Here is a 13,923-nt window from a genome sequence, read left to right as displayed (position 1 = left end):
CCTGTGTGAAGTTGCCGAGTTCTGTCTGCCTCAGCCTCTTAACAGGCAGAAGAAAAGGAAGTGATCCTCACTGTTCTCTTGTTCAGAAAGATACCTTATTTTCTTCTTTTCTTTCTTTCTTTTTTCATTTCCTTTCCTTTCCTTTTTTGCAGTTTCTGAATCTATTCTGTTTCAGCTGGCATGGACTTTTGTTTATTTCATTTATATCCTGCTTTGCTGAGGAAGGGGAGAAGGTACAATTACACAATGTACAGCCAATTGGCAAGAAAAAGGCCACAACTTTATTGTATACAGCAAGCTGGAAAAAAGAGGGTTGGTCCAAAAGCATGAGGTCTGGATCTGCCATCCACCAATCCGTACTGGTCGATGAACCAGAATGCCTGGTCACAGCCAGGCTTTAGGATGACAGAGGGATAACCGTCTTAAAGTGTGCTCGCCACTTTGGGTGCCGGTTATGTGCATATGCGCATCTTCGTCTCATGTCACTGGGGACATTGCTTAACTATCAGCACTCCCGGGTCCCTGTGGGACTCCCGATCCAGTGCTCCATGGCAAGCTGGTTCCACCTAACAAAGTCTTCTTCTAGGTTTGTGTCTCCAGCCACCTGGGGAATTTATAAAACCAGTCCACCGTCTTTGAAAATGAAAGACACACAAATACCAATTGTAGTGGGACTATCTATTCCTGGACCATTATTTAGGATTGGTTCTTTGGACTTTTAGGGTTATGCTTTGCATGCTTTGATTACTATTGAGAATTGTGAGAATGAACTCCTTTGGTGCAACAGTCCCATTGGCTATTTCCGGACTAAATGTAAAATGCTGATGGTAACCTATAAAGTCCTCTGTGGCTTGGATCCTGGCTATTTGAAGGTGTGTATCTCCCTTTATGAGCCTATTAAAGTTCTGGGATCTTCTGGAGAAGCCCTTCTCTTTATGCTATCACCCTCTCAAGCTTATTTGGTAAGAACAAGGGAGAGGGCCTGATTGGTGGCTGCTCCTAAACTTTGAAACACCCTCCCTGGGGATGGCTAAGATCCTCACTTTGTCCTTGTTCTCATTCTGTCAGCAAGTTAAAGAGCCATCAGGAATCCATACGGATCTATGAGCCTCCTGGGGCAGACCAACTTAATCAGCCCTCCACCTCTGCAGAGGCTCTGAGTCCCAGTGAGTCTATATCCTACCAGGTAGTGATCAGTCAGTGACAACGGCACTACAGAGAGTTCCTCTACCCCCAGATCACTGTCATCTTGCCCAGAGCAAAAAAAAAAAAAAAAAGCAGGTCCAGAGTGTGTCCTGCTGCATGGGTGGCACCAGATATTACTTGGGACAGCTCCATGGTTGTCATGGCAGACATGAAGTCCTGAGCTGCTCCTGACAGAGCAGTCTTTGTATGGATGTTGAAGTCCCCCAGGACAACAAGCCAAGGAGACTCCAAGGCCACTGAAGAGACCTAACTCAGCTATCTCAGTTATGCAGCCTGTTGTACAGCAGGGTGATCGGCATACCAACAGAATCCCTAATCTGTCCCAGCCACCCAACTTTACGTAGACACACTCATACCCAGTAGACTGTGGGACGGGGCACCTGGTAAGGGAGATGGACTGATAGACCACTGCAACTCTGCCTCCCAACCCCAGAGGCCTCGCCTGCTGCTGTATGGAAAACTTGGGTGGATAGAGCTTGGACAGATTACCACCACCACCACCCTCAGTTTCGTTCAGCCAGGTCTCTGTAATACAAGTCAGGTCAGCATGCTCATCCAGGATCAAGTCCTGGATCAAGATGTTTCCCATTCACCGACCTGGCATTGAGCAGCATTTTCAGCCCAGGGGGCCTGTTGCCAAGCCCATCCTGATTATTTGAAATGGGGGACAGCTTGGGAGAAAGTAACATCCTGTAACTCTCCCTTCTCCCAAAAGAAATGAGCTGACTCCACATGCCATATCTCCCCTTGCCCATTACAGCAGCCACTTTCTATATGTGGGGGATCCGTTCCGGATCCCCTTGCGTATGGGAAAAACTGCGTAAGATTAAATCCCATTATATGCTATGGTGGTGCGTAAGAAAAAAAAATGTAAATATAAACTAGTATGTGCAAAGACACATCTGTGACCAAACAATGAACCCAAAATTGTGTGCTCCAAAAGATCTTACTGCAGTTCCTAGCAAAGATAGTCATGGAGAGCCAACACTCCAAGAGATAATCTGAGCACTATTCAGCAATAATATCTTTCAAAGTCTGGACCAGTTGGTCTAGTATTATGTTTAGTATCTGCTGTCATTGTTTAGATCCTGGTGGACAACTTGTAATTCATCCACATCATAGAGCTCAAATACGTGCTTTTGCTGCTTGTATCTTGCCTCTCTGCTTGGAATTATCAGTCAGACATTGTAAAATTTACAGTTAAATTGGATATTAATTATTATCTGTAGATCTCACACAACAAGATAGTGTGTGTATATATGTGTAAAATTTCAGTAGGCTAAGGGCTCACTGCAGTTTTTGAAGAAGTTTAGCTCAGCTCTTCTTTCTAGCTGTGAAAAGTCTTTACTGAAGATACAGAACTGTTTTAATAAGAAAAAGAAATGGGTCAGGCCCTATTAAGTATTCAGTGTGTGGGTAGGAATCCTTTGACGTGCATTCTGGGGAAGCCTATACGTTAAGAATTGCTGCAGAGATTCCAGAACAAAATAAAATTATGTCAGTAGCAATATATATTACAAATAAAACCTTTTGCACCCACTGAAAGTAAAAGGTTGCAAAGGTTCCTGAAATCTGGCACCTATTGAGTATCACTGCAAGCTAGAAAGGAGGAGAAACCTACGTAAAACCTACGCAGTGGAGTCAAGCTGTTATAATGTACTTAGCTGTAAAGGAAACCATACCTCAAGTGCAGGAAGAATTAAATTAATATTTAATATATATTTATTGACTATCTCAGATGTTATGGCTTTTTGTTTTGAGATGAAATTCAGTTTACTGTAACAAGATAGATTCATTTTGTTTGTGTTTGTGTGAAATTTAGAATGCATATCCAGGCACCTGAGAGGAATACTCACCATAAACAAACTTGTTTAAGGTTTCTGCCTTTGTGTATAGCTTTAATTTATGCATGTTTATTACATTGGCTTCGGTACTCTTGTAGACTTCAGTAAGTTCAGAAAGGAGGATTAAAGGTGGGTGAGATGTCTTTGGCACACTAGCACTTGCATCCTAGCAATGCCAGACACTGACCACCAGATAATTCTTTCAAAAGTGAATTGATGAATTGGCCTTTTGTTGTATCAAACCTCAAAAACAATCCATGTACACGTATGTGCACACATGCACCCTCACAGTGCACATTGTACATATCTCACATTTGTGGATTGTAGATATATGAATGATATATCCATAATGAATAAATGGATAATGAACTGAGTGAGTTTCCAGTTGTGAAGCATTAAATGGTAGGCTCCACCTTCCAACTCTACAGGACTAAACTATCAGTGAACTTTCAGCATTTTCCATTAGTGGGGGAAGACGTTTTTCCAGTGGGTACCTCCTGAATATCCACTTTGACAGAAAATAAGCTTTGCCTGGCTCTCCCCCAACTGGAGGAGAGCATCCTGAGCTCTTTTGTTTCCCACAGATTGCAAGGAGTTGAACAGCCAGCCATGTTGTTGGACTTCAGAGCAACTTAAAAAACAAAACAAAGCACACCTGTAATTTCTTGATTTCTCTTCCTGTGTAGACTCTGTATACATGAGTAATAAGCCAAATTATGATCATTCAAATGCAGTTCCTGAATTTCTTGACATTGAGATATCTACGAAGGACAAAAACATGGCAAAATCACACCTCCTAGATCAGTTCCCTCCATGGATATCTTGATTTCAAGAAAGTCAGGAGCCCTGATCTGCACAGTTGTAATACACTGCTCAAATTACTATACCATACTGGCTCTCATAGAAAGGATGCCCATATTAAAAAGAAGAAGAAGATCTTGATCATATACTGAACTATCTTACCTCTACATAAACATCTCCTCCACACAACTGGCAGGTACAAAGCCAAGCAAGAAATTAACCACTAGATATATGATAATCATAGATATGTTCTACATAGTTACTCTGGTTTTGTTTTTGTTTTTTTGTTACTCTGTGCTTTCAGGTTGTTTATGATTCATAGTCGTTTATGATTCATGCTAACTCCTTTTTTTCCCTAGGGTTGAGACTGTGTGAATTGCTCAAGGTCACCCAGTGGGTTGCCATGGTTGAGGAGGAAATCAAACCTTGAGAGTTGTAGTCCAGCTCTCAAACCACTACACCACACTGGCTCTTATGAAATACCTACTAGATTAGTGGTTCTCAACCTTCCTAATGTTTGATTCCTAGTGTCTCGGTTCCTAAAAACTGGCTTTGGAGTGTGTATTAAATACACTGCTTCAACTGTTTTTTAAAAGATGTTTCAGGAAATTGACTACCTTATATACTTGTGTATAAGTCGACCTCATATATAAGTCAGGGGCAGATTTGGGGGCGAAAATCATGGATTTTGATATGACCCGTGGATAACTCGAGGGTCACACAGTGGGGCATGTTACAAAAGATCTAAAGGGGGAAACAAAGCACCACGTCCCTGCCTACATCTTTTTCTCTAGACCTCTCCCAAGGGTCACAGTCTCAGCATGGAAAAGGGTAAACAAACCTTGGCACATGCACACACACTCTCTTCCCTTTACCAAAAGCATTCCCAAGACTTATGGCTTGCAAAATGGGGTAGAACTCTCCCCCTCTCTCTGCCTTCACTTCAGGACTCTCAAGGCCTATGGCTTGCAAATGGGGGTAGAACCCCCCCTTCTATTTACATAGGATTCCCAAGGTTTATGGCTTGCAAAAGGGGGGTAGACACCCCTCTCACTGTCCTCTTTACCCAGGATTCCCAAGACTTATCGTTTGCAAAAGGGAGGTAGAAACCCCTCTCACTCTCTTCTCTTTACCCAGGATTCCCAAGGCATATGGCTTGCAAAAGGGGGGTAGAAATCCCTCTCTCTTTCTTCTTTTCACCCAGGATTTCCAGGCTCATGGCTTGCAAAAGGTGGTCCAAGCCTGGTCATACTGTCTCTCTCTCTCGACTCAGCAGCTATTTGTTAGTTCTGGCTGCGTGGGAAGGCTGAGGAATAACACACACGGGGGGGGGGGGGGGGGGGGGGGGGGAGAGGAGATCATGCCGGGGACTCAAACGGGGAGCTGTTACAAGATCCCTGGCTACAGAAGAAGATGGGCACTTTTTGCAGGAAATTTATACACAGCATTAACATTGCCCCATATATAAGTTTACCCATGATTTTGGAGTCCATTTTGGGGCATAAATTTCTTGACTTATAATCGAGTATATACGGTGTGTGTGTATATATATATAGCTCTGGTATAGACTGAAATATACCAAGATAACTATTTTCAAAGGGGTAGCAGTGTTAACCCATGCCCCATGCAGTATAGGCAAGAAAGAGTATTATGGCACCTTAAAGATTAACATATTAATTATACCAAGATGAAAATCCATTTGCATCAAATTTTTGTGTTCAATGAAAAAAAAACACCAGTTGCAATCCTGTACACTTTTAGAAGTACCATTGGCCTTAGTGAAACTCTCATAAGAATAAAACATGCAGTTGGGCTGTAAAGCATCTATTTTGTTTTTCCTAAGTGACACTTGTATTTATTCTGATGTATTTCTGTATCTTTCTGTTCACATTTTCATAACAGGATATTTTAGGAAAAGGCACCCATTTTTCCTCTTTGCAACAAATGCCATATCTAAATCAATAGCTTACATTCACAAGGTTTACTGAAGTATTGTTAAAGCTTTTAGTCATTGCTGTGCTTACAGTGTTGCTATTCTTATTCTAATGCTGTATGCATAGTGTATATGCATGACACAGAATGGAAGAATAGATTACCTTGAAAGTATGAATAGGTTATTCTGATTTCTTTTAACTATAATAAATGTTACAGTATTTGTGTTGCAGTGTGATCTTGACGTGTAAATCAGAAATATCAGGTGACATCCTGATTATTCAAAAGATTGACTGAGATTTGTCCACTGGAAGCTAACTGAAGCTAACTTAAATTTGGAAGAATTCAGAATATAATACAAGCACAAATTGTAGAAGTCTTTGTAGAGAAATCATCCAAGTACAGGCATGTCTGTAAGGAGATTTCCAGTCATGCAGGTAGAAAGGCAGTGGAGCTGTTTACAGTTCTAGTACTATGAAATACTTGAGAATCATGCTCCCAGGGAAATATAATTTACTTTCAAATCAATTTCTCTGTCTGTTGACACCATATCACTTCCTTCCATTGACTGGATCCATAGCTGTAGAGGGCCAGCCTATAGGTTGCTCTGGGAGCCTCCTTCAGCTCAAGCGCTTATCCCAGTTTTCAGAAATGTTCATGGCTTGTATTCCATTGATGGGCAAAGGTAACATGGTGTGACTGAAAATGCCAGGGTATTTTATCATAACAATTGTACTGCCAGTAACCAAGAGTTAGGAAATGCATCTCAACCTTTTAGAATTGGGGGGGGGGGGGGAATACACAAAATCTGGGAAATGACCAAATGGGAATGTCTTGGAGAAGAGGGCATGGCCATCTAAGGATGCTCAGAGACGGTGGCTCCCCACCCTCAGTTAGTCTAATAAAGCCGTGTTTTCTTCAGTGGTTACAAGCAGTACAGTGCAGATTAGGCTATGTGCAACCTATGACCCAAGATTTCCCTACTAGTGAAAGGAATAAGACATGCTAGGTTTGCTAATGGATTCTCCTGTTGAAGATCCCTCGTGTCTTTCAGGAAATGCAGGTGAAGAAAGGAGAGAAGTGCAGAAGAAGAATGTTGTGCTCTTGAATTAATTTATTTGTTTATTTGGGTAGTTTAAACTGTTGAAGCTGTCTTAAACGTGTACAGCTGTTTTAAATGCGTATATCTTAAAAGTGTACAACTGTCTTCCATAGACTTATAGTGGGTACTAATTAAATGCTCAGCAATTAACAGCAAGTGAAGTTATACTATTTGAACACTCCAAAATATGGCAGTCAAGCTGAGTGATTTATTTCTTGACAAAGAATATCTTCTATAATGTATCAAGAGTTTTTACAGGTCTGCCAAATTAGGTAAGTTGGAGGGTGTGATGTTGTCAATATTGCTGTATCTTAGTGTGTTCACCTGGTCTCTGCTTGCAAACTGAAGCAGACCCTAATAGTGGCTGAAGCTTTCCCTCTGCCACTCCTGCTTCAAATATTTGTGTATTCTTTTTTTCTGTGTGTGAGTTATCTAAAAATATTTTCATAATTTTAAAAACAATAGTTTGATCATCATTGGTTTTATCTTGATTTTCAGAGAGAAATAACCATTTAAGTCTGCTTCAGTATATAAAATGAAGGAAGGAGTCTATCAATGCCACCCCAATTTTTCAGGTGCATCTTAAGAAGTGGACTGGAGTCTACAAAAGCTTGCACCGAAATAAACTGGGTGGTCTTAAAGGTGCCCCTTCCTTTGTTTCATGAATTTTGTTTTCTGTGCCTTTTTCTTGCAAAACAAAGTTGGTTATTCCAGCTTTTTTTTTAACAACAGAACAACTGACATATAAAATAAAAATAAGACACTCCTTTCCTTTCCTTTTTTTTTTTTTTAGATTTCCTTTTTCTATAAATGACCCACTAATTGCTAGCTTTTTTGTAGATCTGACGCACTTCTTTAGTTCTAAGGTCAAATCGTATGAACATTTTAAGCTTGGAGGACAATTGAGGTAGTATCTTGGGGTGAAATATATGAGGCATCCAAATCTAAAACAAACATTTTCAAGCTTTCTGACGTCTTTTTACCCCATAATCAACTTAGGAGCTACAGCAGGTGGCTTGGAGGTAGAAGTTAGTTAACGATTAATAAGGCGTTTGCACACATCTTTTGCGTCACATTTTATTTCCAATTCATTTGCTAGCAAGTCACCCAAGGGCTTGAAATCGATTGGGAAAATAACCAAAGGGATCCTGTGGTGCAATTGATACTGGTGATTAGAAAAACAGAGCGACCTGGAACAACAAATAAGAATGGTTTATTATGTACCTGTCTATAATATAGAATGCTATTTTTCAGAGTATGAGGATTAGGGGGCTGCTAGCATGTGAAATACAGTTATTGGACATGTCACTGTTTTCAGTTGCCATGTAGAAAAATATGTAGTTTGTTGTCACAATTTAACAGTTTCAAATATGGCATGTTTTTGCTCCTTAGTGTTACCACTGTAGCACATTTTTTGGCAAGTAGGGTTCAGTTTAATGTAATATATTTAAATGCTACTATCATGAAGCAGCAGCTTTGAGCTCTTTTGATAGATTGTGAAAGGAATGGGAAAAGTGGTAACACTTTTTAAATCAAAGCTTTAAAAAGTATATATTTTAAAATGCAGAAAATCTGTAATATTTCCATGTATGAAATTAGATTTTTGTTGTAGTTGCTGGGCAGTGAAGTTCAAATTACTCTGAGTGCGCCACCATTAATTAAAAAAAAAATACTCATGCTGTTTAAAGATGGGCTTTGTAAATAGTTAACAAGGTGCATGGGGGCTAATGAATATACTAAATAAATTAGGCAATACACAGTAGTATTTACATATTGACAAATGCTTTTTTAAAAAAGACAGAGGTCTCTATACACCATAGCTGAGTTTCCTTGATATAAAGAATTGCCATCATGTCATATGATAAATTAAATGCAAATTAGTTTGCCTGTAAAGATGTCCCTATACATAATTATAATTACGTGCTGGTAACCTCATAACTCAACTTCTGCAATGCGCTCTACATGGGGCTACCCTTGTGCCAAGTCTGGAAATTTCAGTTAGTACAAAATATGGCAGCCAGATTGGTCACTGGAAAAACTAGAAATGACCATATAACACCTATTTTAAAACCACTTCATTGGCTGCTCATTAGTTTCCAGGCACAGTACAAGGTGTTAGTGATGACCTTTAAAACCCTACATGGCTTGGGCCCAACCTAATTTACGGGATGCCTTCTTCCGTACAATCCACCCCACGCACTCAGGTCCTCTGGGAAGAATCTTCTACAGCCTATGAAGACCAGGTTGGCTGCAGTCACCCAGAGGACCTTTTCTTCAACCGCTCCCAAATTATGGAACGGCCTGTTGGAGGAGATTTGTCATGTTACCAGCTTGGACAGCTTTAAAAAAGCTGTCAAGACGGCTCTCTTTTGACAGGCCTTTCCTGAATAATGAACCTGGCCACCCATTGAATGGACCATCACACTGAAGACCTTGTATCGCCATTATCCCATCTTGGATTATTTTAAGGTTTATTTTAACATTGAATGTCATTTAATAGATGGTTTTGGGGGGGGAGGGAATAAGTGGGTTCATGTTATATTGTTTGGATTTTATTGTAAGACACCTGGATCCTGATGGAGAGGCAGGGTATAAATAAAGTTTTTTATTATTATTTATTAAATATTTACAAAAGTGTAACCTAAAAATAGCCATCTGGTCAATGATGGAACATTGGTTTCAACATATTTTTAACTTTTACAAAAGTTATTTGGACCAGAATATTGCGAAGTGTTTGAAAAGATGTTAATTCCAAAACTGTTAGATTATATAAGGGAATAATAAATGAGGAGAAGATACCAGCATTATGGTGTTGATCATTAGTAGTTTTACTACTAAAGGTAGATAAAGATTTAACTGACCCAGGATCATATAGGCCTATATCATTAATAAACCAAGATGCAAAGATTTTATCAGCTATCATGGCAAATAAAATGAACAAATGTATGTATGAATATATAGGAAAGGATGTGGATTTGTGAAAGGAAGACAAATGTCAAACTTAGTAGGAAGAGTATTTGATAAAATACATGTAATGTGGGGGGAAATAAGAGCAAGGATTTTGGCATTAGACATATTTAAAGCATTTGATTGTGTGGAATGACCAACATTAAAAATAATTATGAAAAGATTTGGAGTGGAGGATAAAGTAAGGGGATTAATAGATCAACTATATTCTAATAACTCAGCAATAGTAATGGTAAATGATGAGGTAACAAATGAAATAAAGGTGACAAGAGGTACTACACATGGATGACTGTTATCACCAATATTATTTGCAATGGTAATAGAGATATTAGCAGATGTTATAAGGAAAGATAATAGTTTAGAATGGAGTAGGATTGAAAACAAAACATAAAATTAGTTTATTTGCTGATGACACATTATTAACCATTAAAATTTAATGTATAGATTGGGAAAAATAAAAGAACATTTAAATGTATTCGGTGAGATAACAGGGTTACAGATTAATTGGAAAAAATCAGAAATGGTGTCATTTAATTACACAAAAGAAGAGAAATGTGAATTTGTAAGACAAAGAAGTTTAGAGGTACAATTAAAAAGTAATATAAAACACTTAGGAATAAATATAATGAAAGATTTAAAGGAAATAGAAGCAAAGAATCTGGTAGTATTAAGGAAAGAAGTGTAAACTTACAGCGCTTTATAAATAAAGGTTAATAATAATAATAGAAAAAGTTAGTAGAATACAAGAACATTAAACTATCGTGGTTTGGAAAAATAGCATTAATTAAGATGAAAATATTACCAAAATTATTTATTTTATTTAGAATGCTACCATGAAAAGTTTCGGAAACGGAATTGAATAAATGGCAACAAATATTGAATACATATTGTAATGGAGGGAAAAGAACCAGACTAAATAAACAACTTTGGTATAAATCACAAAAAGAGGGAGGGTTGGGCCTTCCCAATATAAGAGGATATGATGAAGCTAATCTACTGAGATATGTGATAAAAGGTATGTTAGATGTGGGAGATTTAGAATGGTTAGAGTTAGCTATAGAGCAAGTAGGTATGAGCACGCGGAACATTTTTAAGGGAATTTACTAAGAAAGAAATTAAGATAACTGGAAACCCACTTATGAAAAATATATTAGAAATATGGAGTAAATATAAAAAAGAGTTAATGACTGAAAATTCAATAATAACACAATAATAATGGAAAGGAAACTTCCAAAAAAAACTTGAGAGGATTGTTAGATAAGGAGTTAAAGAAGAGGAAAATAGATAAAATAGAAAATTGAGTGGATTTAAGGGTAGAGAAACAATGTACTGTATAAAGGAAAAATCTATGGGGATAAAAGCTTCATGGTTCCATTGTATGCAAATAGAACAATGGTTTAAAAAACTGAGTAAAGGGAATGTAGAAAGAAAAAAAGTGCACACAATTTAACAGTTCAGAAAGGAAGAGAAATGGAGAAAAATGAGAACTTCAAAGGCACGATTAGTAAAATTTATAAAATGTTGATGGAAAATAGAGGGTGGAAAACAAAGGAGAATATTTTGAGAGGAATATGGGAAGAAGAACTAGGATGTGGGATAGAATTTGGGAACAAAGACTTTTGAAGAATTTATTGGTACGGTTCAAAGAAAATTCTTATAAATTGATATGAAAATGGTATTTGACACCAGTAAGATTACACAGTATTGATAAGCATAATTTAAAAAATTGTTGGAGCAGTTGTCAGGAAGTAGGGTCGTATATGCATATGTGGGAGCAATGTAAATATATCCAAAAATGTTGGGGAAAAGTGATAATAAAAATAGAAAGCATTATGAATATAAAAATAGATAGAAGTCCAAATATAGTATTGTTATCATTATATAACTCAGATAAATGGAAAAAAGAGGAAAAAAGATTTCATAACAAATTTGATTACAGCCGCGAGATTAATTATAGCAAGATGTTGGAAAACAAAAATAACTGTACAATTGAAGGAGTGATATAGAGGCATAGAAATTAGTGATCAATGATAAATTGACATGCAGATTGAAAGTAAAAATGGGATTATGGAAAAGAAGTGCCTTTGATGGAATTTGGAAAGAATTGAATGAGAAAGTGTTGAGAAAAGAAGATGGAAGATTACCTCCACGAGAGGAACTGAGATTTTGGATGGAATATAAGGGTGAAAATGGCTCCGGGGAAGGGCAGCTTTGAAGTGGGATATAAAAGATATTCAGACAAGTTGTAATAGAATGTAGAAAATATATATACGGAATAATGTATTGTATAAAATTCATTGTACAGTCGGCCCTCCTTATCCACGGATTTTTTTATCCCTGGATTCAAGCATCCACGGCTTGAAAGTGTTTTTTAAAAAGTATAAATTCCGAATAGCAAACCTTGATTTTCCATTTTATATAAGAGACACCATTTTCCCTTTCCATTGTATTTAATGGAAGGAGCATCCATGGATTTTGTTATCCATGGGGGAGTTATCCCAACAGATAACAAGGGCCCACTGTATGAACTTTAGTTTCAATAAAAATTATTATTAAAAAAAAAGAAAAGCTTTTGGACTCTAGCATCCTAATTTTCATTGAAGTGTAAAGAAAAAACCTGATAATTAGAAGGTTGAAATAGTTTACTTTATGATCTCATATAATTTTTCAATATATATATATATATATATATATATATATATATATATATATATATAAACTTCAGAATAAGAAAAACCTAAAGATCTCACTTTGTGAATGGTCATGGATACTTTCAAACTCACAATGGGCCTAGGCTGCCCTGAACACTATGGGCTTTTGAAACAAAATTCAAAGCAGGATAACCATTGCAACTGTGGTTCTCAGACAGTGGGGTGTTGTTGTTCAAGGGGGCATGGGACTTAGAGGCCCTGTTCTCCTCCTCCTAAACTTTTCGTGTGTAAAATTTTCACAGGTGTTGTAAATTTGGGGGCACAAATTTGCCAAAAAGGGAGTCCTAAGGGTAAAACATTTGAGTATCACTAGCCTAGATGATCTAGTGGACCACATTGTCTCCAAAAGAAAGAAAAGGCTTTTGTATACAACACTGCTGGTTGTGCTCTTGAGTCAAAGATGATGATGGAGTTGGCTAGTAGGGTTGTAAAACTGGATTAAGCTTGTTGCAAATGAGTCAGTGTAGGTAGCTGAAACAACAGTTCTGCCCAGTTTCTTGATTTTGCTTCCCACACTGTATGACTGATTGTGATGTGAACACCTGAAGTGCTACTCACTTCCAAAATTCCCTGGCAGCCTGTCTGTACGCATAGCTATTATGTTTCTTCCAAGCCTTGCATCTGCAGAAATGGAGAGTGATAACTGAGCATGGTATAGTGGTTTGAGCATTGGAATGTGACTCTGGAGATCAGGGTATGATTCCCCATACAGCCTTGGAAACATAGTGGGTGAACATGAATGAATCACACACACTCAGAAAAAAAGTGATAGGTTTACCTTGGTGTTGCCATAAGTCATAAATGACATGAAGTCACACAACAGCAACTGATTGTTCATCCCATTATGCACTGCTAGATTTAACCTGAAATGTAGACATCTGCAAGTCTACCATCTAATCTTCTGGGCACTGTTTTGGGACTGAATTTCACTACAGACTAAACAGCTCCAGAGCTGGCCTACTTGGGGTTTTAATGGGAATAACCTAGTCTGATATGTAGAGAGATGATACATAAAAGTGTACAGGAGAGGTGGTCAAAGTACGCTACTTCATATATTGTTGCACTGCAGACTCCAGCATTCTTTCCGATTTGTTATATTACCTAGAGCTGATGGGAGTTGCAGTTCAGGAGCATTTGAAGGTCTACAATTTGCTTACCTGTTATTGAGAACATATTCCTGTATTTGTGAGGCAAAGTGTATTCTTCCACTGTACAAAACAAAGGTTTGAAATTAAGATGTGTATTTTAATATAGAGCCAGTGTGCCGTAGTAGTTTGAGCCGTGGAGTTGGACTCTAGAGACCAGGGTTCGAGTCTTGGCTCTGCCATGGAAAGCCACTGGGTGACCTTGGGAAGGTCAA

General features: G+C 38.1%; 1 protein-coding gene across 4 annotated transcripts in view; it reads left to right on the top strand.

Annotated features, from left to right (window-relative positions):
* The window catches only part of METTL15 (methyltransferase like 15), a 149,467-nt gene that overhangs the window by 81,979 nt on the left and 53,565 nt on the right, over nucleotides 1-13,923 (top strand). The gene's annotated exons all lie outside the window — the stretch shown is intronic.

This window comes from Sceloporus undulatus, chromosome 1, assembly GCF_019175285.1.
Source record: "Sceloporus undulatus isolate JIND9_A2432 ecotype Alabama chromosome 1, SceUnd_v1.1, whole genome shotgun sequence".
In the NCBI taxonomy this organism is placed as follows: Eukaryota; Metazoa; Chordata; class Lepidosauria; order Squamata; family Phrynosomatidae; genus Sceloporus; species Sceloporus undulatus.
This window is presented reverse-complemented; position numbering and strand designations above follow the sequence as displayed.